The 23,929-nt window shown below is 47.4% G+C and overlaps 1 protein-coding gene across 1 annotated transcript in view; it reads right to left on the reverse strand.

Moving 5' to 3' along the window:
* UBAP2 (ubiquitin associated protein 2) overlaps positions 1 to 10,517 on the reverse strand; it is a 132,630-nt gene extending 122,113 nt beyond the window's left edge. Inside the window, exon 1 of the mRNA XM_073021725.1 lies at positions 10,410 to 10,517. The gene's annotated coding sequence lies outside the window, so the exon portion shown is untranslated. The remainder of the gene's footprint in view (positions 1 to 10,409) is intronic.
* Between the last annotated feature and the right edge of the window lie 13,412 nt (positions 10,518 to 23,929).

A 23,929-nucleotide genomic window follows, 5' to 3' on the forward strand; every position in this document is an offset into this window, starting at 1 on the left:
AGATGACCTGACTGGCAATTATATGTGATAAATAATTGAGAAAACAATCACTTGCGAAATGGATTATCATTCAGTAGTGTACTTCAGTCACAATATGTAAATACAGAAACCCTGATTGGATGGGAAAAGAGGCTATAAAAATACTTCAGTGACAATATGTAAATACAGAAACCCCAACTGGATGGGAAAGAAGCTATAAAAATACATTTTGTGGGCCTAGAGCAGTGGCTCACGCCTGTAATCCCAACACTTTGGGAGGCTGAGGTGAGCACTTGAACCCAGAAGTTGAAGACCAACCTAAGCAATATGATGAAACCCTGTCTCTACAAAAAAAAAAAATTAGCTAGGCGTAGTGGCACAAACCTGTAGTCCCAGGTACCCAAGAGGCTAAGGTGGATTGCCTAAGCATGGGGAGGTCAAGGCTACAGTGAGCTAAGATTGCACCACTACACTCTAGCCTGGGTGACAGACTGAGACCTTACCTCAAAAAAAAAAAAAAAAAAAAAAAAAAAAAAAAAAAAAAAAAGGCCGGGCGCAGGGGCTCATGCCTGTAATCCCAGCACTTTGGGAGGCCGAGGTGGGCAGATCATGAGGTCAGGAGTTCAAGACCAGCCTGGCCAACATAGTGAAACCCTGTCCCTATTAAAAATACAAGCCGCAGCTGGGCGCGGTGGCTCATGCCTGTAATCCCAGCACTTTGGGAGGCCGAGGCGGGCGGATCACCTGAGGTCAGGAGTTCGAGACTAGCAACATGCAAAAACCCCATCTCTACTAAAAATACAAAATTAGTGGTAATGCATGCCTGTAATCCCAGCCACTCGGGAGACTGATGCAGGAGAATCACTTGAACCTGGGAGGCGGAAGTTGCAGTGAGCCGAGATCGCACCATTGCACTCCAGCGTGGGCAACAAGAGCGAAACTCCGTCTCAAAAAAAAAAAAAAAAAATACAAGCCACACACAGTGGCTCATGCCTGTAATCCCAGCACTCTGGGAGGCGGAGGCGGGCGGATCACCTGAGGTCGGGAGTTCGAGACCAGCCTGATGAACACGGAGAAACTCTGTCTCTACTAAAAATACAAAATTAGCCGGGCATGGTGGCGCTTGCCTGTAATCCCAGCTACTTGGGAGGCTGAGGCAGGAGAATCGCTTGAACCCAGGAGGCGGAGGTTGCGTTGAGCCAAGATCACACCATTGCACACTAGCCTGGGCGACAAGAGCTAGAATCCATCTCACAAAAAAAATAAAATAAAATACAAAAAAAAAGTAGCCAGGTGTGGTGCACATGCCTGTAGTCCCAGGTACTCGGGAGGCTGAGGCAGAAGAACCCCTTGAACTGGGCAGGTGGAGGTTGCAGTGAGACAAGATCGCACCACTGCACTCCAGCCTGGCAACACAGCGAGACTCGGTCTCAAAAATAAAGGCCAGGCGCACTGGCTCACGCCTGTAATCCCCCAGCACTTTGGGAGGCCGAGACGGGCAGATCACGAGGTCAGGAGATCGAGACCATCCTGGCTAACACGGTGAAACCCTGTCTCTACTAAAAATACAAAAAAATTAGCCGGGCGTGGTGGCGGGTGCCTGTAGTCCCAGCTACTTGGGAGGCTGAGGCAGGAGAATGGCATGAACCCGAGGTGGAGCTTGCAGTGAGCCGAGATTGCGCTGTTGAACTCCAGCCTGGGCGACAGAGCAAGACTCCGTCCCAACAAAAAAAAAAAAAAGAAAAGAAAAGAAATGTAAAAAGGACAGAAAACAAACCCACAGTCCAGCCAACTAGAAGACTAAATATAATGGCAGAAATATATCCAAAATATCTGTAATAACAACAGACATGAATGGCCTCCATGCTCTAGTTAAAGAGATTAGCTGATGGCTTACTCCTGCAATCCCAGCACTCTGTGAGGCTGAGGCGGGAAGATCACTTGAGGCCAGGAGATCATGACCAGCCCAGCCAACATAGCGATACACTCTAATTAATTAAAAAGAAGTTAGCAAGTTGCTAACTTAACAAAGCAAAATCCAGCTATGTGGTGTTCATAAAAGATACATCTACAACATCCCACTACAATTGGCTAAAACTGAAAAGGCAACATAAAATGTTGGCAAGGATGTAGAACTCTCAAACCACTCAGTCTTTGAGAATTAATTCCCAATTCTTAGGGCATCCACTATGTGTATAAGCTGAACTTTTTCCATAAACATCTAGAATGAAATTCATTATGTACCATCCTCAATAGATTTGAGAAAATAGTCACTCAACTTTCCGTGTTCTGTGGTTCAGCTGACGAGCCTGAGAACAACTGTGCAACATATGGAAAACACTTTAGCATTACTTAGTGAAGTTACACATACCCTACACACAAACCAAAAATTCCACTCTCAGTTATACAGTCTTGAGAAAATGGACTTTGTTTGTTGGGGGCAAGAGGGCAAATGTCCACATGAGGACAAGTAAAATTGGTAATCTCAAAAAACTAGAAATGAGACAGATATCCATCAACAGTGGAATAGACAACATGTGGCACATCCTTACAATGTAACATCATACTACTATAAGAAATCAATGGGCCGGGCGCAATGGCTCACACCTGTAATCCCGGCACTTTGGGAGGCCGAGGTGAGCAGATAGCTGGAGGTCAGGAGTTTGAGACCAGCCTGCCCAACATGGTGAAACCGCATCTCTACTAAAAATACAAAAAAGAAAAAAAAAAATTAGCCAGGCATGGTGGCACCCGCCTGTAATCCCAGCTACTTGGGAGGTTGAGGCAGGAGAACTGCTTGAACTCAGGAGGCAGAAGTTGCAGTGAGCCAAGATAGCACCATTGCACTCTAGCCTGGGCAACAAGAGTAAAACTCAGCTCAAAAAAAAAAAAAAAGAAAGGGAAAAAAAGGGGGTCAGTGACCAGCCTGGCCAACATGGTGAAACCCTGTCTCTACTAAGAATACAAAAATTAGCTGAGCATGGTGGCGGGTACCTGTAATCCTAGCTACTCAGGAGGCTGAGGCAGAAGAATTGCTTGAACCCAGGAGGCAGAGGCTGCAGTGAACCAAGAAGCTGAGATCATGCCACTGGCACTCCAGCCTGGGCAAAAGAGCAAGACTCTATCTCGTAAAACAAAAATAGAAAAGAAAAAAGAAATCTACCTGGGGGCTGGGTGCAGGGGCTCATGCCTGTAATACCAGAACTTTGGGAGGCCAAAGCAGGTGGATCACCTGAGGTCAAGAGTTCAAGACCAGCCTGGCTAACACAAGGAAACCCTGTCTCTACCAAAAATACAAAAATTAGCCAGGCATGGTGGCACACACCTGTAGTTCCAGCTATTCGGGAGGCTGAGGAAGCAGAATCACTTGAACCTGGGAGGTGGAGGTTGCAGTGAGCCAAGATCGAGCCACTGCACTCCAGCCTGAGCAACAGTGAGACCCCGTCTCAAATAAAATAAAATAAAATAAACATAGATAAATCTCTAGCATGCAAGAGTGAAAGAATCAAGCATCAGAAGAATCATACAACTTTTACATTGAGAATAAGACTGAAAATGGGCACTATTAAACCATATGTTGCTTATGGACATACATACAAGGTAAAATTACTGTAAAAAAGTAACAGTAGGCTGGGCGCGGTGGCTCACGCCTATAATCCCAACACTTCACGAGTGGAGGCGGGCGGATCATGAGGTCAGGAGTTTGAGACCAGCCTGGCCAACACGGTGAAACCCCGTCTCTACCAAAAATACAAAAAATTAACCAGACGTGGTGGTGGGCACCCACAGTCTGAGCTACTCAGGAGGCCGAGGCAGGAGATAGATTTGCTTGAACCTGGGAGGCGGAGGTTGCAGTGAGCTGAGATCGGGCCACTGCACTCCAGCCCAGGCAATAGTGCAAGACTCCATCTCAAAAAAAAAAAAAAAAAAAAAAAAAAAAAGGAACAGTAGAACCTGCAGAGTGACTCATACCTATAATTCCAGGACTCTGGGAGGCCAACCAGGAGGATCACTTGAGTCCAGGAGTTCAAGACCACCGTGGGCAACATAGCAAGACCCTGTCTCTATTTTAAAACACCACCACAAAGGAATAGTAAACGTAAAATGTAGGGTAACGGTTACCTCTAGGAAAGCGAAAAGAAATGCCCTGGGGGCTGGCATACACAGGGGACTTCCAGGTAGTAGTAATGTCTTATTTCTTGGTTGTACATTTTACTTATTTTTTTTTTTAGTTTTACATATGGGGCCAGGCGTTAAGCTCACGCCTGTAATCTCAGCACTTTAGTAGGCCAAGGCAGGAGGATCACTTGAGCCTAAGAGACCAGCCTGGGCAACACAGCAAGACTCCCTCTCTACAAAAAAGAAAAATAAGTTGAGCATGGTGATACATCCCTGTGATCCAAGCTACTCAGGAGGCTGAGGTGGGAGGATGGCTTAAGCCTGGGAGATAGAGGCTGCAGCGAGCAATGATCATGCCATGACACTCCAGCCTGGGCGACAAAGCAAGACCCTGTCTCCAAAACAAACAACTCTGTATGTTTTTACCCCCAACCACATTATACATTGACAGCTCTACATGTTTTTATGCCTCATATACCAAGTATGGCATGTATGCTGTTTTTTGCATTTTTCTCCTGAGACAGGGTCTCTCTGTCATCCAGGCTGAAGTGCAGTGGCACAATCACAGCCCACTGCAGTCTCAACCACCCAGGCTTAAGCAATCCTCCAGCCTCAGCCTCCTGAGTAGCTGGAACTACAAGCACACCACGCCCAGCTAATTTTTGTATTTTTAGTAGAGACAAGATTTTGCCACGTTGTCCACGCTGGTCTCCAACTCCTGGGGTCAAGTGATTCACCTGCCTCAGCCTTCCAAAGTGCTGGGATTACAGGCATGAGCCACCACATCCAGACTATGCTGTATTTTTCAATAAAAATCAGCAAATATGCAAAGTATGATCCTATTTATTTATTTATTGAGATAGGGTCTCATTCTGTCACCCAGGCTGGATCATAGCTCAATGCAGCCTCAACCTCCTGGTCTCAAGCGATCCTCCCACCTCAGCCTCCCAAGTAGACGGGACTCTGGGTACATGCCATGATGCCCAGCTACTTTTACATTTTTTTATAGAGACAGGGTCTCACTATATTGCCCACGCTGGTCTCGAACTCCTGCTCAAGCAATTCTTCCACCTCAGCCTCCCAAAGCGTTGGAATTACACACAGGAGCCATGGAGCCAGGCTCCAATCTTTTTTTTTTTTTTTTTTTTTAAAGCATATACTCTATGCTTTTTTTTTTTTTTTTTTTTTTTTTTTTTGAGATGGAGCCTCACTCTGTCGCCCAGGCTGGAATGCAGTGGTGCAATTTCGGCTCACTGCAAGCTCCGCCTCCCGGGTTCATGCAATTCTCCTGCCTCAGCCTCCTGAGTAGCTGGGACTACAGGCACCCACCACCATGCCCGGCTAATTTTTCGTATTTTTTAGTAGAGACAGGGTTTCACCGTGTTAGCCAGGATGGTCTCGATCTCCTGACCTCGTGATCCACCTGCCTCGGCCTCCCAAAGTGCTGGGATTACAAGTGTGAGCCGACGCACCCGGCCTATTCTCTGTTTTAGGGGGAAAAAAAGGCCAGGCACAGTGGTCTACTCCTGTAATCCCAGCACTTTAGGAGGCCGAAGCAGGTGGATCACCTGAGGGCAGGAGTTCAAAACCAGCAAGGCCAAAATGACAAAATCCCGTCTCCACAAAAAATACAAAAATTAGCAGAGCATGGTGGCAGGCTAATCACTTGAATCCAGGAGGCAGAGGTTGCAGTGAACTGAGATCACACCACTGTACTCCAGCCTGGGCAACAGAATGAAACTCCATCTCAAAAAAAAAAAAAAAAAAAAAAAAAAATTAGCTGGGCGCGGTGGCTCACACCTGCAATCCCAGCACTTTGGGAGGCGGAGGCGGGCGGATCAGAAGGTCAGGAGATCGATACCATCCTGGCTAACATGGTGAAACCCTGTCTCTAAATTTTTGTATTTTTGTATTTTTGTAAAAATACAAAAAATTAGCCGGATGTGGTGGCAGGCGCCTGTAGCCCCAGCTACTCAGGATGCTGAGGCAGGAGAATGGCATGAACTCAGGAGGCAGAGTTTGCAGTGAGCCAAGATGGTGCCACTGCACTCCAGCCCAGGTGACAGAGCAAGACTCCCTCCAAAAAAAAAAAAATTAGCCGGGCGTGGAGATGCATGACTGTAGTCCCAGCTAGTTGGGAAGCTGAGGCACGAGAATCACTTAAGCCAGGGGGGCAGAGGTTGCAGTGAGCCAAGACGGCACCACAGCACTCCAGCCTGGGCAACAGAGGGAGATTCTGTCTCAAAAAAATAAAAATAAAAGAAGCCAGGAGTGGTGGCTCACGCCTGTAATCCCAGCACTTTGGGAAGCCAAGGCAGGCGGATCACCTAAGGTCATGAGTTCAAGACCAATGTGGCCAACATGCTGAAACTTCATCTCCACTAAAAATACAAAAATGAGCCAGGGGTGATGGCTAATTTTGTAATCCCAGCACTTTGGGAGGCCGAGGCGGGCGGATCACCTGAGGTGAGGAGTTCCAAGACCAATATGGCCAACATGGTGAAATCTCTACTAAAAATACAAAAATTAGCCAGGTGTGTTGGTGGGCGCCTGTAACCCCAGCTACTCAGGACGCTGAGGCAGCAGAATCACTTGAACCCGGTGGGCAGAGGTTGCAGTGAGCGAAGATCGCACCACTGCACTCCAACCCGGGTGACAGAGCAAGACTCCATCTCTGAACAAATAAACAAAGAGTATCACCTAGTCTTAAATAAAACACCTACTCTACTCCTTAACGTGAGCCCTATTTCATACTTCAAACCCAAATAGTTAACTGGATTACAATTCAATTATGCTATGTCCAGCATAGTTATCAAAAAATTAAAACTTACCAAACATTGTTTACAAATGGTTAAAAAAAAAAGCCAGGTGCCATGGCTCACACCTGTAATCCCAACACTTTGGGACGCCAAGGCGGGCGGATCACAAGGTTAGGAGATCGAGACCATCCTGGCTAACACAGTGAAACCCCGTCTCTACTAAAATACAAAACATTAGCCGGGCGTGGCGGCGGGCGCCTGTAGTCCCAGCTACTCCGGAGGCTGGGACAGGAGAATGGCGTGAACCCGGAAGGCGGAGCTTGAAGTGAGCTGAGAATGCACCACTGCACTCCAACCTGGGCGACAGTAAGACTCCGTCTCAAATAAAAAAAAAAAAGGGTAGCAAAAAATAAAAATTAAAAAGTACAAAAAAAATTTTTTTTTTTTTTTGAGATGCAGTCTTACTCTGTCATCCAGGTTGGATGGAGTCCAATGGCACAAAATTGGCTCACAGCAACCTCCACCTCCCGGGTTCAAGCAATTCTAAAGTCTCAGCCTCCAGAGTAGCTGGCACTACAGGCGCGCGCCACCACATCACATTGATTTTTGTATTTTTAGAAGAGAAAGGGTTTCACCATGTTGATTAGGTTAGTCTCAACTCCCAACCTCGTGACCCGCCCGACTCGGCGCCCAAAGTCCTGGGATAACAGGTATGAGCGGCCGCGCCCAGACACAAAAAAAAAATTTTAAGCAGCATCTTTGAGAGAAACTAAAAAAATGTCAAGTAAACTCAGTAGGAAACACCAGCATAAGCGGTTTAACATTAAAACTGTAAAAACTAATGTGATATATTTGATTGAGTTAGGAAAAAAAGGATCATATTCCTAAATACTTGATAGTTTGGGCAAAATTACATCAAAATCTACCACAAAGATTACATGGTGATATTCCCTACATGTCCTCACTCTCTTTGCCTTCCTTCAGGTTATATCTCCACTCTCCTTTTTGTAAAAAATAGCTGCTTCTAAAATCTATCAGAGATCTACTAATTTACCAGTCAACACCATGGGTACCATAACACTTGGCTTTTAAGGACACTCTATTTGCTCAAAATGACAACTAAGAAAGAACAGATATTTGCTGACATACAGGTTTCTCGCAAGGAAAAATAAACAAAATAAGACAGGTTTGCTTAAGGGCAGAGAACTTTACAATCTGTAAATGCCTGCAGACTGCTTCTTCCCAGCAGGCATTAACCCTTCATAATATACTTAACCACTCCCACCCCCACCCCCACAAAGTGTCTTATTAACAAAGGAAATCTTAACAGTAAGGCATCATTTAAAAAAAAAAAAAAAAGGACTGGGAAATCAACAATTAATTCAAAGCTAACATTTTAGACGTAAAGGCTTCACTTCAGACCACTCCAAACCTTCAAGAAAGCTTTACACTTTCTACATATATTTTACACTTAAGAGGGTAGATACAGGGACCAGTTCCCATCACGATACAAGTACATATTGAAATAAACCTATTATTCTCCATGTTCTCACACCATTTCTCCCCATACAATAAAAGTCACTCAGGCTAATACTAAGAGAGACACTCCTGGTGATCACTACATAGACTGCACTAGTAACCAGGAAAGGGAAGCAGAGATGTTATTGTTGTTCCAATATAGTTCTAGAGGCAACTCCATGTGACTACTGCTGGTCCAGCCCACATTTAAAGGGAGGACAGAGGAAACCAGAGCAGCAGGAAACAGGAGGGGTAATTACCACAACCCTTTCCCATGGCCTCATTCTCTCCCATGCCACCACTTTCGGGCATATTTCAATCACAACAAAAAACCTTCCTTCTCTGAAAGGTTTCATAATTATTGAGGGTGAGCGGCAACAGGGAAGCAAATGGGGGAAGTCGGCGCTGTGGGAAAATCTCTCGCCACATATGTCAACTAGCCATAAGTAGGAAAATCAGGAGTACACTGGCAGCAAGCAAAAGGGCAGTTTGGGAAACTAATCACTTCTGCCTAATGATAAGAGAAGCCTTCAAAGCAGTAGAAGGTCGGCCCTAGCGAAGGGGCTCCACAGGTGAGTGTACTGAAAGAAACTATCATCTCCAGGGAGTGGAATACATTCCCTTTCCTGAGGTAAAAGGGGAACACACCAATGTCGGATACGGGACAGTTCAGGTATCATGTTCATCTTCCTTCCACCTTTCCCAAACTGACACTAAAAAGGATACACAATTCACAGCGAAAAGTGAGGAATGCAATAACTAGCCGCATACCCCTTGGTGAAAAAAGTGCTGTCATAATGGAAGAGGAATATAAGAATGGGTTCACCCAAGAAATTAATTATATGCCCTTCAAATAAAAGATGATCTTTGGATACCTTATGGAGACGTGAAAAAACCCTCAACTAGCTGGGCACCGTGGGGCACACCTGTAATCCCAGCTACTCAGGGGGCTGAGGTGCAAGAATCGCTGAAGCCCAGGAGCGGGAGGCCAGCCTGGGCAATAGATGGAGACCATATCTCTAAAATGAATAGCAATTTTTTTAAATCTCTCAACTGTTAGGATACGCTGGTGCTGTAGAAAGATTATAAGCCTAAATACTGGCAAACCATATACCTTTCTTGAATGTGAGGTAAAAACAATATTCAACAGAAGTGGTAGTAAATGACTGGATTACATCAAACAGGAAATAACAGTAATAATGATGGGATCAACCCTTAAAGCGAGCAAGGGTTAGAGACCAGAGTGGTGACAGTTGAGAAGCGTGGGCAACTAATTAGACTAAAAACTCGGGGAAAATGTGGAAAAGCCGAGTGGGAAAGTGATTCAGAGGCAAAAAGAACTGAGTTGTAATGCACCAATGAAAGAATAACATTTTGAATATGTATTATTAACAGACTGAGCTTTGCGGTTTACAAAGCGCTCAAAAACCTACCCTAAAGAATGAACTGTGATATAACCAGACTACAGGAACTGGGGGTGAGGAGGAAAACTGAGTCCCAATTGAGACCAATGCCCTACAGAATTGAAAAGGAGAAGTAGAATCGAACTGTGCCTCCGGGTAAGCCAGGAAAGATTAGAGAGCGCAGAAGTTGGGGTTCTAAAAGGGCCAGTCCCAGGACTAGCTACGGGCGTGAAAGCGGAAAGGTGATCAGATGGGACCGACAGCGTGGCGGGGAAGCTCCAGTCTACTGGCAGGCACCGAGGTGGGAGAGAAAACCACACCCTCCAGGGCAGAAACCCGAAGGGGGGAGGGGAGGCGCCCCTGGGGTTGGGTGGGGCCCGGCCGACCCGGACGGGGGAAAGTAGGAAGAAGCACAAGGCAAAGTGAGGGGAAGAGGCAGTAGGGCACCCGGGCCTGGACACACAGGGACCGTGGAGCTGGCGAGTGAAGCTCGGCCCGGTCCTCACGGATGAGCGCCAGGGCAGTCTGCAGGCGGTGGGGGTTCAGACGAGCTGAACCCAGAACTAGAAAGCGCACGCTGCAGCGCTCAGGCCCCTGGAACAGGGAAGGAGAGGGACAGGATGGCAATTACCGCTGCTGCTCTCGGAGGACTCAAGACCCGCTGCCGCCGCCGCCGCTCGTTACCTGCCAATGTGCCTCTTACAAAGCGGCGGCGGCGGCACAGGCTGCCCAACCCGTCACGTGACCTCGCGTCACGAGCGAAGGAGGAGCCACAACACGTCGCTCGTGCGCGGCTTCAGAGCCCGCCCAGACGGCGCGCAGCCTCTTCTAGCTGCCACCTCCACCCCAACCCCGCGAGGCCGACCGCGTGGAGGTGGTGGGGAAAACCACAGAAAAGAAAAAATAAGGGAGACTTGATAATATGTATTGTACTCGGAGTCATCAGGAGAGGATTACCCACCGCATCCAGGGTGCCTACAACTGCAGCTCATCGTCGCGCCATGATGACCTCACAAGGCACCACAGGTTGCTCCCCTGTGGCCGCCTCTCTCATCACGTGATGTGGTCCAGCCACTCAGGGCAAGCCTGGCCTCCCAAACGTTGCACGAGGGGACCACGAGTCCCAACATGCTGCACAGCCAAGGCGACCCCTACCTCAGCCTTTCTCCCGCGGGCTCCCAGACGCACCCCCTAGAGACCTTAGTGCCGAGGGAAGGCCGGGAGGAAAGCGGACTAAGCTGGCTTGAAGGAGTAATACTACTGGACGCCGCCCGCCAGGTGGCGGAGCGTGGTGCCTGCTGGGAGGTGTAGTCCTGGCGGGGGGTGGGGTTCTGCTCCCACGTTCCTGGGCTCGCTCTGCGCCCTGCCCCCTGCGCGGGGAAAACGCCAACGGCTCGCAGCTAGAGCCTCGGCAAGGCGGAAGGTCCGCCCACTTTTAGTCTTGTTCGGTGAGGTTGTACTTTTCCCCTCCCAAGCCCCTTCTGGGTGAAAAAACTAGCATCTATTGAACGCCTACTCCAAGTCCGCCGTTTATACAATCATTTCTGTTATATCATATAATCAACCCCTTGAGTCCAGGATTTCCCATATTTAAGGATAAAAAAAAGAAGCTTAGAGTTGCTTGTTGACCGAAGAAACCCAGGTTTTCTGCCTTAGAAAATTAAAGACCTCCTCTCAATAGGATCTGACCTGTTGTCAACTCCAAAAATTACATATAAATAAGATGATGGTTTATAATTGTAGCATAGTGTTTTAAAAGTATTTTCCATTTACTGGCCTGTTTGGATGTGAGGGCGATCTGGCTGCGATATCTGTCACCCCATTGACTGCCAGGGCTGATTCCGCTGATCTGGCTGGCTAGGCGGTTGGCCCTTCCTCCCGCACCGCTCCCGAGGCTGCATACTCGGTCGAAAAGGAGGAGCATCCCCCATAGAGGAGGACAGGTCAAGGATATAGGAGTAGCTGCACGCCCCTGTTAACAAGCTCTCAAGGTCCTCCAAACAAGCTCTCAAGGTCTACTTACTGGCCTGTTTTATCCCAAGCTAGTTACATATAAGGACTTTGCAGTCCTAGCATGCCTTACCTCAATTGGAGCTTTCCTCTGTAGTAACACCACCGGCTTGTGAAAATTAAATAAGATTATGTAAAATGCCTGCTTGGCACATAATAAACCCTCAATAAGTATCAGTAATCATTTTCACACTCTACCCGTTAGGCCCAACAGGTCTAAGTAAGGTAGAAAGAGGAAATTAGCTTATACTGAACTTTGTACAGGACACTATGCTAATTACTAATTTGCTAGTTATTAAGTAAAACAACTGAAATCTTAAACAGTCCTGTCTAGTTCAAAGAAAGCCTTTGTTATTCATCTGAATTAAAGAATACTGCCGGGCATGGTGGCTCATGCCTGTAATCTCAGCACTTTGGGAGCCCGAGGAGGGCAGATCACAAGATCAGGAGTTCGAGACCAGCCTGACCAACATGGTGAAACCCCGTCTCTATTAAAAATACAAAAAAAATTAGCCGGGCATGGTGGCACACACCTGTAATCCCACCTACTCAGGAGGCTGAGGCAGGAGAATCACTTGAACCCGGGAGAGGGAGGTTGTAGTGAGCCGAAATCGCACCGCTGCACTCCAGGCTGTTAGAGCAAGACTCTGTCTCAAACAAAAACAAAAACAAAGAATGCTTAGACTGTGCCTTTAACAAACAGAACTGGGCCAGGCGTGATGGCTCACGCATGTAATCCCAGCACTTTGGGAGGCGGAGGTGGGTGGATCACCTGAGGTCAGGAGTTTGTGACCAGCCTGGCCAACATGGTGAAACCCCGTCTTTACTAAAAAATACAAAAAATTAACCAGGCGTGGTGGTGGCCGCCTGTAATCCCAGCTACTTGGGAGACTGAGGCAGGATAATCACTTGAACCCAGGAGGTGGAGGTTGTCGTGATCCAAAATTGCGCCACTGCACTCCAGCCTGGGCAACAGAGTGAGACTCTATCTCAAAAAAAAATAAAATAAAATAAAACAGAACTTATCATCATCGCCACTGACATGTGGGTGAATCTTATCTCACCTCTTTTGACAGTGAGCTAGGATTGTGTCTTGTCTGTTCATCTTCCTTCTCTTTGTCCTGCTGCTTTATAGAAATGTGTGGGAGTGTCAAAGATAAAAACCACCCTTGAGAGTCAAAGACTTAATGGACAGATCAGGAGAAAAGGATTCTGAAAGGAATATACAAACTTGATAACAGTGGCTGGCTCTGAGGAGTGGGAAAGAGGTTTGTGATTGGGGTTGCTGGCCCAAAGGGACCGCAGTCTAACGTTTTCGATTTTTCCTTGGAGAAGGCACTGGTATATAACTTACGTAGTTATAAGATTAACTTGGCCCAGCGCAGTGGCCAAGCACTTTGGGAGGCTGAGGCAGGCAGATCACAAGGTCAAGAGATTGAGACCATCCTGGCCAACATGGTGAAACCCCGTCTCTACTAAAAATACAAAACTTGGTCGGTCGCAGTGGCTCAAGCCTGTAATCCCAGCACTTTGGGAGGCCAAGACGGGCGGATCACGAGGTCAGGAGATCGAGACCATCCTGGCTAACACGGTGAAACCCCGTCTCTACTAAAAAATACAAAAAACTAGCCAGGCGAGGTGGTGGGCGCCTGTAGTCCCAGCTACCCGGGAGGCTGAGGCAGGAGAATGGCCTAAACCCGGGAGGCGGAGCTTGCAGTGAGCTGAGATCAGGCCACTGCACCCCAGCCTGGGAGACAGAGCGAGACTTTGTCTCAAAAAGATAAAATAAAATAAAATAAAAAAATACAAAACTTAGCTGGGTACGGTGGTGCACCTGTGGTGCGCACCTGTAGTCCCAGCTACTCGGGAGGCTGAGGCAGGGGAATCACTTGAACCCGGGAGGCAGAGGTTGCAGTGAGCCAAGATCGAGCCACTGCACTCCAGCCTGGCAACAGAGCGAGATTCCTCTCAAAAAAAAAAAAAAAGGAAGAAGATTAACTTTATGAGAAGGAAGACCAGAGACCACATGTTAGCTCTGTGACCCTGTATAAGCTGTGTCACTTCTCCAGGCCTCAATTTCTTATTACATTCATTTTCAAAAACATCTGCCTTTTCTGCGTCAGGGACACTGTGCTGGTTATTTTTATTACATTATCATTTATTAAGGGAGAAGTCCTAGCAAGAACCTAGGATCAGAGAAAATAAGAACATCAAACCCTAAAACCTCACTGATTGCTGTTATTGGGACCTGGATGCAACGGACCTAGCCTTTCCCTCCCCCTCCCTCATCCACACAAAGGATTCATTCGCTTTATCCACCCAGCTTGACTCTTGAGACATTGACTCTGAAACTAATTTCACATCCTGTGACTGCAAAGGACCTCCCCATCTTTGTGTGTGTGTGTGTGTGTGTGTGTGTTGAGACAAAGTCTTGCTCTGTTGCCCAGGCTGGAGTGCAGTGGCGCGATCTCGGCTCACTGCAACCTCCGCCTCCCGGGTTCACGCCATTCTCCTGCCTCAGCCTCCCAAGTAGCTAGGACTACAGGCTCCCACCACCATGCCCGGCTAATTTTTTAAAATATTTTTTGGGGCCGGGCGCGGTGGCTCAAGCCTGTAATCCCAGCACTTTGGGAGGCCGAGACGGGCGGATCACGAGGTCAGGAGATCGAGACCATCCTTGCTAACACAGTGAAACCCCGTCTCTACTAAAAAATACAAAAAAGTAGCCAGGCGAGGTGGCGGGCGCCTGTAGTCCCAGCTACTTGGGAGGCTGAGGCAGGAGAATGACGTAAATCCGGGAGGCGGAGCTTGCAGTGAGCTGAGATCTGGCCACTGCACTCCCGCCTGGGCGACAGAGCGAGACTCCGCCTCAAAAAAAAAAAAAAAAAAAATATTTTTTGGTAGAGATGGGGTTTCACTATGTTAGCCAGGATGGTCTTGATCTTCTGACCTCGTGATCTGCCTGCCTCGGCCTCCCAAAGTGCTATGATTACAGGCGTGAGCCACCGGGCCCAGCCATCCCCATCTTTTTTACCAGTTTTTGTTTGCTTCAGTCTTCTTGCTGGGCTAAAGTGAGCACATAATGTCACGGAAGATACACTGGAGAAATTATCAGAAGCCTGGGTTCTGAAGTCTGTGCAAATGGGTGGCAATATGATAGATAGGTGTGTGAAATCATTCTTTTTTTTTTTAGACAAGGTCTCGCTGTGTTGCCCAGGCTAGAGTGCAGTACCTATTCACGGGTGTAATCATAGTGTACTATAGCCTTTAGCTCCCGAACTCAGGCAGTCTTCCCATCTCAGCCTCCAGACTAGCTGAGAATACGGGCAGTGTACCACTGCACCTGGCTCTGGAATCAGTAATTCTTAGATGAGGCCCATCCTCAAAAACAAACAGTAATAGTAATAGGTGGCTGAGATTTAGGAGGATACAATCAAGGCATATAATCTCCAAAGCAGAACAGGTGTGGTGGCTCACTATCACTCTAGGAGGCCGAGATGGGAGGCTCACTTGGGGCCAGGAGTTCAAGACCAGCCTGGGCAATATAGCAAGACTCTGTCTCTATTCATATATACACATATTTATTTTCTTAATAAAAAACTCCAAAGCAGAATTTTCACAAACTAGATAAAGCTAATCACAGTTGAAATCTTTTTTTTCTTTTTCTGATACACGGTCTCACTCTGTTGCCCAGGCTGGAATGCACCTTCACCTCCTGGGTTCAACCAATTCACGTGCCTCAGCCTCCCAATTAACTGGGACTACAGTCAGGCAGCATCGTACCCAGTTAATTTTTGTACTTTTAGTAGAGACGGGTTTTGCTATGTTAGCCGGGCTGGTCTCAAACTCCTGGCTTCAAGTGATCTGCCCACCTTGGCCTCCCAAAGTGTTGGAATTACAAGCATGAGCCACCGCACCTGGTCCACAGTTGAAATCTAATGTACTCTCTTAATTGTAAAATAAATGTCATAATCAAATGCATTATATCCTGCCTAAAGAATGTGATAACATGAGGTCAGGAGATCAAGACCATCCTGGCTAACATGGTGAAACCCCATCTCTACTAAAAATACAAAAAAATTTGCCGGGCATGGTGGCGGGTGCCTGTAGTCCCAGCTACTTGGGAGGCTGAGGCAGGAGAATGGCATGAACCTGGGATGCGGAGCTTGCAGTGAGCTGAGATCACGCCACTGTACTCCAGCCTGGGCGACAGAGCGAGACTCGGTTTCAAAAAAAAAAAAAAATGTGATAACAGAGAGGACATAGGCTTCCTAGAGTCTTTAAAAAAAAAAAAAAAAAGTGAACCTTAATAAGCAAAATGTATGCCTTGCAAGAAACAGGGTGGCCTAACCAACACTTCAAACATTCTGACCCCTTAGCAGATTTCTGCCTTTAGCAGATGAAGATGGGTGTTCCATGCCTATTAACCATGAGGACCCAAGATTCCCTGACCTGTGTTCCATGTTTTCAAGCAACCTACTGACTAGAATTTGGCTTCTGTTTAATACCTTCCTCCAGAGAAGTGAATGTGCTGTTGACCAGAGAACCATTCGTTATTTGACTTGACTGAAAATTAGTGTACTGGCCAGGCGCAGTGGCTCATGCCTGTAATCCCAGCACTTTGGGAGGTCAAGGTGGGTGGATCACCTGAGGTCAGGAGTTCGACACAAGCCTGACTAACGTAGTGAAATACCATCTCTACTAAAAATACCAAAAAATTAGCAGGGCACGGTGGCACATGCCAGTAATCCCAGCTACTAGGGAGGCTGAGGCAGGAGAATTGCTTGAATCCAGGAGGCAGAGGTTGCAGTGAGATCACGTCATTGCACTCCAGCCTGGGCGACAGAGCGAGACTCCTTCAAAAAAAAAAAGAAAAAGAGAGAGAGAAAGGAAAAAAAGGAAAGGAAGGGAAAGGAAAAGGGGAAGGAAAAAGGGGAGGGGAGGGGAGGGGAGCGGAGGGGGAGGGGGAGGGAGGGAGGGGAGGGGGGAGGGAGAGGGGAGGGAGGGAGGGGAGGGAAGGGGAGGGAAGGGGGAGGGAGAGAGGGGAGAGAAGGGGGAGGGGAGGGAGGAGGGGAGGGAGGAGGGGAGGGAAGGGGGCAGAGGAGGGGGACGGGAGAGGAGGGGGGAGGGAGGGGTGAAGGAGAGGAGGGGGGAGGGAGGGGGAGGGAGGGGAGGGGAGGGTGGGGAGGGAGGGGAGGGGAGGGTGGGGAGGGAGGGGAGGGGAGGGTGGGGAGGGGAGGGGGAGGGGAGGGGAGGGTGGGGAGGGGAGGGGGAGGGGAGGGGAAGGGGGAGGGGAGGGAGAGGGGACTGGGAGGGGAGGGGAGTTGGGGAGGGGAGGGGAGGGCAGGGTGGGGGCAGGGAAGGGAAGAGAAGAAGGAAGAAGGAAGGAGGAAGAAGGAAGAAGGAAGAAAATTCGTGTACTGGAAGCCAGGCACAGTAGCTCATGCCTGTAATCCCAGAACTTTGGGAGGCCGAAGTGGGAGGATCCCTTAAGCCCAGGAGTTCGAGAACAGCCTGGGCAACATAGTGAGACCCCCACCTCTATTTCTGTCACCAGGCTGGAGTGCAGTGGCACGATCTCACTGCGGCTTACTGCAACCTCCACCTCCCAGGTTTAATCGATTCTCCTGCCTCAGCCTCCAGAATAGCTGGGATTACAGGCTCACACCGCTATCCCCATCTAATTTTTGTATTTTTAGTAGAGATGGAGTTTCACCGTTTTGGCCAGGCTGGACTTGAACTCCTGACCTCAGGTGATCTGCCCGCCTCGGCCTCCCAAAGTGCTGGGATTAACAGGCGTGAGCCACCGTGCCAAGCAACCCCCATTTCTATTGTTAAGAAAAGGGAAAACAACTGACCAGGCGCAGTGGCTCACGCCTGTAATCCCAGCACTTTGGGAGGCCGAGACAGGTGGATCACGAGGTCAGGAGATCGAGACCATCCTGGCTAACACAGTGAAACCCCGTCTCTACTAAAAAAAAAATACAAAAAATTAGCCAGGCATGGTGGCAGGCTCCTGTAGTCCCAGTTACTCGGGAGGCTAAGGCTGGAGAATGGCGTGAACCCCAAAGGTGGAGCTTGCAGTGAGCCGAGATTGCACCACAGCACTTCAGCCTGGGCGACAGAGCAAGACTCTGTCTCAAATAAAAAAAAAAAGAAAGAAGAAAATAAAAGGAAAAACAAAGAAAATTAATGAACTGACAATAACCATTTGGAATATACCATCAGTTTATGAGGCATGTTTATGCCCAAAGCCAACTGAGCAGTGAGATGCTGAATTCTGTTTTTTGTTTTGTTTTGTTTTGTTTTGTTTGAGATGGAGTCTCGCTCTGTCGGCCAGGTTGGAGTGCAGTGGTGCAATCTTGGCTCATGGCAACCTCTGCCTCCCGGGTTCAAGTGATTCTCCTGCCTCAGCCTCCTGAGTAGCTGGGATTACAGGTGCATGCCACCACGCCCGGCTCATTTTTGTATTTTTAGTAGAGACGAGATTTCACCATGTTCGCCAGGCTGGTCTTGAACTTCTGACCTCAGATGATCCGCCAACCTTGGCCTCCCAAAGTGCTGGGATTACAGGGGTGAGCCACTGTGCCCGGCCTGAGATGCTGAACTTTGAATGCAGTGACCAAAAGAAGTAATCATAATGTCACTGTGTGAGGCCTTTTGGGCATGGTGGCTTAAATCTGTAATCCCAGCACTTTTGGAGACCTAGGAAGGAGGATTTCAAATTGCTCTAGCATATTGACTTTGGAAACAAAAGACATCATTCTATTTATAGCATTCTGGTTTTGGTAGTGGTATTTCCATTTACAAAATGTAGTAATTCTCAATCGCTGATAATGACAAATCCTAGAAAACACAGCATTCTTAAATGTGATTTTAACATCATTCTCAGAGTTGTTGGCTGAAGATTCATTTCATGAATCCAATTTTTCCAAAATAGACAATTCTGATGATTCAGATGATCCTGATGTTAGTTCTGTTTAGAAATAACTCCAAGAATAGTTTTTTATATTTTATGTTCATATTGAAAACCAGTCAAATTTGCTTCAGCCTCAAATGAGCGCGTTTATGTGAAATTAAATGAGCACTGGCGGCGAGTTGCACCTTTTTTTTTTTCCTAAACCAGGAAAGGGTTAAAAACCTTTGCTTAGGCCAGACACAGTGGTTCATGCCTTTAACCCCAGCACTTTGGGAGGCCAAGAGGGGATTATCTCTTGAGCCCAGGAGTTCAAGACCAGCCTGGCCAACATGGCAAAACCCCATCTCTACTAAAAAATATAAAAATTAGCCAGGAGTGATGGCACACACCTGTAGTCCCAGCTACTCAGGTGGCTGAGGCACAAGAATCACTAGAACCCGAGAGGTAGAGGTTGCAGCGAGCCGAGATCATATCACTGCATTCCAGCCTGGGCAACAGAGCAAGACTCTGTAAAAAACAAAACAAACAGGCCAGGCGCGGTGGCTCAAGCCTGTAATCTCAGCACTTTGGGAGGCCGAGACGGGCGGATCACGAAACGAGGTCAGGAGATCGAGACCATCCTGGCTAACACAGTGAAACCCCATCTCTACTAAAAAAAAAAACAAAAAATAGCAACAAAAAAACAAACAAACACAGAAAGCCTGGCTGGGCACAGTGGCTCATGCCTGTAATCTCAGCACTTTGGGAGGCTGATGAGGGCGGATCACAAGGTCAGGATTTTGAGACCAGGCTGGCCAACATGGTGAAACCCCTTCTCTACTTCTAAAAAAAATAATATAATTAGCTGGGCGTGGTGGCGTGCAATCCCAGCTACTTGGGAGGCTGAGGCGGGAGAATTGCTTGAAACCAGGAGGCAGAGGTTGCAGTGAGCCAAGATCGCGCCATTGCACTCCAGCCTGGGCGACAGAGCAAGACTCTGTCTCAAAAAAAATGATATATATATATAACAAAAAGTAGCCGGGTGTGTTGATGCATGCCTGTAGTCCCAGCTACTTGGGAGGCTAAAGCACAAGAACAATTTGAACCCAGGAGGCGGAGGTTTCAGTAAGCCAAGATTGCGCCACTGCGCTCTATCTCATATCAGGACTCCATCTCAAAAAAACAAAACAAAACAAAAAATCCCTTTGCTTATGGCCAGGCACAGTGGCTGATGCCTATAATCCCGGGATTTGGGGAGGCCACGGCCAGCAGATTGCTTGAAGCCAGGAGTCCAAGAACAGCCTGGGCCACATGGCAAAATTTCATCTCTATAAAAAAATGCAAATATTAGTCGGCGCTGGTGGTGCACACCTATAGTACCAACTACTAAAGAGGCTGAGGTGGGAAGATCAATTGAGCCTTGGAGGTCAAGGATGCAGTGAGCCATGATCACATCACTGCACTCCAGCCTGGGCAACACAGCAAGACACTATTTCAATAAAAACAAAATCTTTGCTTATAAGCCATTCAGGAGGTCACATTTTAATCATGAGCTGCCTGATTTTTCTTGCTTGGTGCCCTGAAAATAAATGCCTTCCTTTGTCCCACTACAAAACCTCAATATACATGTTTGGTTTACTGCACCAGGCAAGTGGACCCTAGTTCAATTCAGTAACAAGTTCAGCCTTGGAAACATAGCAAGACCTCATCTCTAAATAAAAATAAAAATAGACCAAGCATAGAAGCTCACATCTGTAATCACAGCATGTTGGGATGCCAAGGCAGGAGGATCACTTGAGCCCAGGATTTCAAGACCAGCTTGGGCACCATAGGGACATCTCATCTCTACAAAAAGTCAAAAAATTGGCCAGGGGAGGTGGCTTACGCCTGTAATCCCAGCACTGTGGGAGGCCAAGGCGGGCAGATCACCTGAGGTCGGGAGTTCAAGACCAGCCTGACCAACATGGAGAAACCCCATCTCTACTAAAAATACAAAATTAGCTGGGTGTGGTGGTGCATGCCTGTAATCCCAGCTACTTGGGAGGCTGAGGCAGGAGAATCACTTGAACCCGGGAGACGGAGGTTGCGGTGAGCCAAGATCGTGCCATTGCACTCCAGCCTGGGCAACAAGAGCAAAACTCTGGCCAGGCGCGGTGCCTCACGCCTGTAATCTCAGCACTTTGGGAAGCAGAAGCAGGCAGATCGCAAGGTCAGGAGTTTGAGGCCAGCCTGGCCAACATGGCGAAACCCCATCTCTACTAAAAATAGAAAAATTAGTCAGGCGTGATGGCGTGCGCCTGTAGTCCCAGCTACTCTGGAGGCTTGAACCCGGGAGGCAAGGTTGCGGTGAACCGAGATCATGCCACTGCACTCCAGCCTGGGCGACAGAGTGAGACTCCATCTCGCAAAAACAAAAAATAAACAAAAAACAAAACACAGACTCTTCCCCTGCCAGGAATAGCTAAAAGTAAGAAAGGCGACAATTTGTTAGCAATCTAGGGAAAAAGATTTAGAACCACACTGCACTCCATATACCTGTTAACCTAAATATCAGAGAGAGGCTCTCTAAAGAAAATGGTATTTTTGGCCGGGCGCGGTGGCTCAAGCCTGTAATCCCAGCACTTTGGGAGGCCGAGACGGGTGGATCACGAGGTCAGGAGATCGAGACCATCCTGGCTGACACGGTGAAACCCCATCTCTACTAAAAAATACAAAAAACTAGCCGGGCGAGGTGGCGGGCGCCTGTAGTCCCAGCTACTCGGGAGGCTGAGGCAGGAGAATGGCGTGAACCCGGTTGGCGGAGCTTGCAGTGAGCTGAGATCTGGCCACTGCACTCCAGCCTGGGCCTCAGAGCGAGACTCCGTCTCAAAAAAAAAAAAAAGAAAATGGTATTTTTTCAGGAATACGGCATTGCAGAGGGAATTCACATACCATAGTAAACTATGTGTGTATTCAGGAAAGTAAAGGAGGACAAAGATTTTCAAAGGAAAGATAAGAATTGCACAATTGTTTTGAGATAATTATCCTTGGCTATGAATCCAAGGATTAATAACAAGGATCATGCTAGTTTGAGGTTGGGCAGCCAGTTGTTGGGCAAATGTCCTTTGCAGAAGTATTTTTTGTGTAAGATTGTGATGGCCATTGTCCAAGGTTGCAGTTTGGCAGTCTTTTATGACAGTTTCTGTTATCAGGCATTTATGTATGAGAATCCTCTCTTCATGGTCTTCTTCAGCACTATTTGTCAGAGTTTTTTTCTTCTTGTTGTTAACACAAGCGACTCGATTTTGATTCTGAAAATGTTCATCTACCAAGTGGCTTAAGATGGGGAAAGCTAACATTTGTTGTCTGTCAGGCACAGTTCATCTTATCTTTGTCCCAATTATAAATATTCAAGGTAATTTGTCTGATTTTACAAAACAGGGAGTAGAGGACACATTAAATAGGTGACCCAGGATTCTAAACTTTTATTCTAAAGCCTATGCTCTTTCTACTAAGCCACGGTGCCACTCTATAGAAAATTGTCATTTTTTTTTTTGAGACAAGGTGTCACTCTGTCACCCAGGCTGGAATGCAGTGGTGGGATCACGGCTCACTGCAGCCTGGACCTCTTGGGCTCAGGTTATCCTCTCACCTCAGCCTCCCCAGTAGCTAGGACTACAGGTGCATGCCAACACACCTGGCTAATTTTTAAATCTAATTTAATTTAATTTAATTTTTGTAGAGATGGAATCTTGCTATGTTGCCCAGCCCAGTCTTGAACTCCTGGCCCCAGTGATCCTCCTGCCTTGGTCTCCCAAAGCACTGGGACTACATGCTTGAGCCACCATCCCTAGCCCTCTATGTAACATTAAAAAGGCCAAAATTAACAATAGATCTGGGGAGAAAAACACAAATTTATAAATTAATATTTTTACCATAAAAAGAGCTCATACAAATTGACAAAAACACTGAAAATTCAGTAGATAAATGAACAAACATACCACAGTTCCCAAAAGTGGGAATACAGCTAATCAACAAACATATGGAAAAATATTTTACCTCACTAGAATTTGTTTTATTATGTATATATCTTTTTGAGACAGTCTCACTCTGTCGCTGAGGCTAGAGTGACATGATCACGACTCACTGCAGCCTCAACCTCCTGGGCTCAAATGATCCTTCTGCCTCAGCCTCCCAAGTAGCTGGGATTGCAAGCATGAGTCAACAGGCCCAGCTAATTTTTTTATTTTTTGTAGAGATTAAGTTTCACTATATTGTCCAGGCTGATCTCAAATTCCTGGACTCAAACATTTCTCCCACTTCGGCCTCCCAAAGTGGTAAAGTGGTGGGATTACAGGCATAATACAGCACATTCAGCCACTAGAATTGGTTTTTTTTTTTTTTTTTTTTTTTTTTTTGAGACAGAGTCTTGCTCTGTTGCCTGGGCTGGAGTGCAGTGGCGCAATCTTGGCTCACTGCGAACTCTGCCTCCAAGGTTCAAGCAATTCTCCTGCCTCAGCCTCCTGAGTAGCTGGGATTACAGGTGCATGCCACCATGCCCGGCTAATTTTTTGTATTTGGAGACAGGATTTCACCCTGTTGGTCAGGCTGGTCTCGAACTCCTAACCTTTTGAACCACCTGCCTTGGCATCCCAAAGTGCTGAGATTACAGGTGTAAGCCACTGTGTCTGGCCGCCACTAGAAATTTTTAAATGCAAATAATAATTATAATACACATGTTGCCTACCAAGTTAATAAAGAGTAAAAATAATGATGCTACCCAATGCTAATCAATGTTTACTAAAAGAAGCACTCTTGGGCCAGGCAAGGTGACTCACACCTGTAATTCCAGTACTTTGGGAGGCCAAGGCGGGAGGTTTGCTTGAGCTCAGGAGTTGGAGACCAGCCTGGGCAACATAGTAATGCCCCATCTCAAAATTTTAAAAAGGCATTCTCTTGGCCGGGCGCGGTGGCTCACGCCTATAATCCCAGCACTTTGGGAGGCTGAGGCAGGTGGATCACGAGGTCAGGAGATCGAGACCATCCTGACTAACACAGTGAAACGCCATCTCCACTAAAAATACAAAAAAAAAAAAAAAAAAAAAAGCCAGGCGTGGTGGCGGGCACCTGTAGTCCCAGCTACTAGGGAGGCTGAGGCAGGAGAATGGCATGAACACGGGAGGCAGAGCTTGCAGTGAAGCAAGATTGCGCCACTGCACTCCAGCCTGGGCAACAGAGCGAGACTCCATCTCCCAAAAAAAAAG

The sequence above is a fragment of the Chlorocebus sabaeus genome, chromosome 12, assembly GCF_047675955.1.
Source record: "Chlorocebus sabaeus isolate Y175 chromosome 12, mChlSab1.0.hap1, whole genome shotgun sequence".
Classification (NCBI taxonomy): domain Eukaryota; kingdom Metazoa; phylum Chordata; class Mammalia; order Primates; family Cercopithecidae; genus Chlorocebus; species Chlorocebus sabaeus.